This window comes from Macaca mulatta, chromosome 4 (assembly GCF_049350105.2).
Source record: "Macaca mulatta isolate MMU2019108-1 chromosome 4, T2T-MMU8v2.0, whole genome shotgun sequence".
Taxonomy (NCBI): domain Eukaryota; kingdom Metazoa; phylum Chordata; class Mammalia; order Primates; family Cercopithecidae; genus Macaca; species Macaca mulatta.
This window is the reverse complement of record NC_133409.1, coordinates 31,612,564-31,614,745: the sequence shown is the minus strand read 5'-3', so window position 1 is coordinate 31,614,745 and position 2,182 is coordinate 31,612,564. Positions and strand designations below refer to the sequence as shown.

At 34.0% G+C, this 2,182-nt stretch overlaps 1 pseudogene; it reads left to right on the top strand.

Annotated features, from left to right (window-relative positions):
• Nucleotides 1-1,790: 1,790 nt before the first annotated feature.
• On the top strand, nt 1,791-1,890 carry LOC114677835 (U6 spliceosomal RNA; annotated as a pseudogene).
• The last annotated feature ends 292 nt before the right edge of the window (nt 1,891-2,182 follow it).

The window sequence follows — 2,182 nt, the reverse complement described above, 5'->3', positions numbered from 1 at the left end:
GGGATGGTATATTAGAAATAATAAATTAATTCCACAATGTTTTACCAAACAAAAAGAACATTTGAGTCAGATTTAAAAAAAAAACACCAGATGCATTTGTACAAGACATACTACACAGCAGCAGAACTCTTTTCTACCCTAGCTGTAGTCCCCACCACCACACTTAAAAGATTAGCAATATCTCAGGAGATATATTGGAGCTACATACATGCATAATTTGGTTACAATGAAAACAGTCATCTAATTTCCTGATTAGATATCTGTTTATGCAACAGAGTTGCTAATCTGCACTTGTATATTTGAAGCAGGGGAGGGGTTTAGGGAGGGTAGAAAATTTGAGGTATATGGCAGAGTGGAGAGAGAGAGCTCTGTATGGAAAGAGCTGCAGTGAGGCAAGTGTACTCTCATTTCTTTGGGTGGCAGTAGATGTGTGCCTCATCATGACCCAGTGGACAATAAAGAAGTAACAGCGCTTTAGATGTCTGCTTGGTATTCTATCAAGAGATCCTGGCAAGCATGTAAGGATGAGAAGCCAGAGAAGACTCCATCTAAGAAATGTCTTCAAAAGAGGTTAACCCAGAAAATAATCTTCATTATTTGCAAATGATGAAGAATTTATCAAAGGTGCCTCTAAAGAACCAACTCATGACACATGTAAAATGCCACTAGTTAAACACATGCCACAAAGAGGGCTTAAGAAGGAGGGGAAGAAAAATCAATAGAGAAGGGAGTGTGCTTTCTCTTTGAACTACTTTTTTCTATGCCTGGAAAAAAATGGACCCAGAGGGAAGGGAAGGATGAAAGAAAGAACAGCCCTCACTGCTACCTACAAGTGGCTTTTGGCCCAAAGTCAGGTTTGAATTTAGGAAAAAAAAAAAAAAGGATATGAGTTTGAAACTTTAATCTGGATAAAACAGAATTGGATTAGATTGTTTCATGCCTTAAAATGAGGAGAAAGCTATAGGATCCTCTCAAGGTGTAATTGAAAGATGGAAAATGAAGAGTCTCCATGTCATGGTCGAAGGTAAAGATTACAGGGGAAAGAATAATGCTTCATGCTTGCATCCTCAAGTTTTGAAATTCAATAAAGTGCTTATGTTAGTTAAGTGGTAATATTTAATTATATCCCCAAAAGTATGTTCTTTTAAATTCAAGTTTACATAACAGATTATTGGATAAGTTTGTCTCTTTCTCTTAAAACATCTAATAAGAGAAGCTCTTATAATAAAAATCAGTGAAATCAAATCCAAGTCTTGATTCCTTTTGTATTTCACATTATTCCACATGAAATTGATTCCTCAGTTATTGACCTCTTCCTAATGCTTTTTCAATAATAGTTCACATATATTTGCACTGGTGCTTTTCTAAAACTTCATGTTATTGTTTTGTATTTTTATTATTGCTCTAACAATACAATGTCACTTTATCAAAATCTCCTTGTGTAAAATTAGAAGAGATATAATATCCCTATGTAATTTGAAGACAAAAATCTCTCTAACTTAAGTGTATTTTTGAAGTTTTATGAAGGATATGACACTAACTTAGAAAGGATAAAATGTTTAATGTTCAATGCATTATTTAATATAAAATAATATGAACTAAGTAATTCTTAAAGGCCTCACAATGTTCCATTCTTATTTTGAAAAATTTGTAGAAGTTAGATGAAACAACATTTTCAGTCTTATAGCGTTGACTTCGTATGTTGACCTTATCATCCTTGAAGCTTCTTTAGAGTTACCTGGCCAAGGGTCTTTGCCCAGGATTTGTCTTTATTAAATCCAAAGTAGTACTCACTTCAGCAGCAAATGCACTAAAATTGTGATGATACAGAGATTACCATGGCCCCTACAGAAAGATGACACACAAATTCATGAAGCATTCCATATTCTTCCAGAAAAGATTGGGATTCTATTTTCAAAGTGCTGAAAGAAAAAAAAAAACTTTCAACCCAGAATTTTGCATCCTGCCAGAATAAGCTTTATAAATGAAAGAGAAATGAAGTCTTTCCCAGACAAGCAAACACGGAAAGAATTCATCATCACTAGACCAACCTTACAAGACATGCTCAAAGGAGTCCTTAACATGGAAATAAAAGGTTTACACTCATCATCATAAAAACATATGAAAATATAAAACTCAGAAGTCTTATAAAAATTACACAAAGCAAGAAAATGAAGAAAGT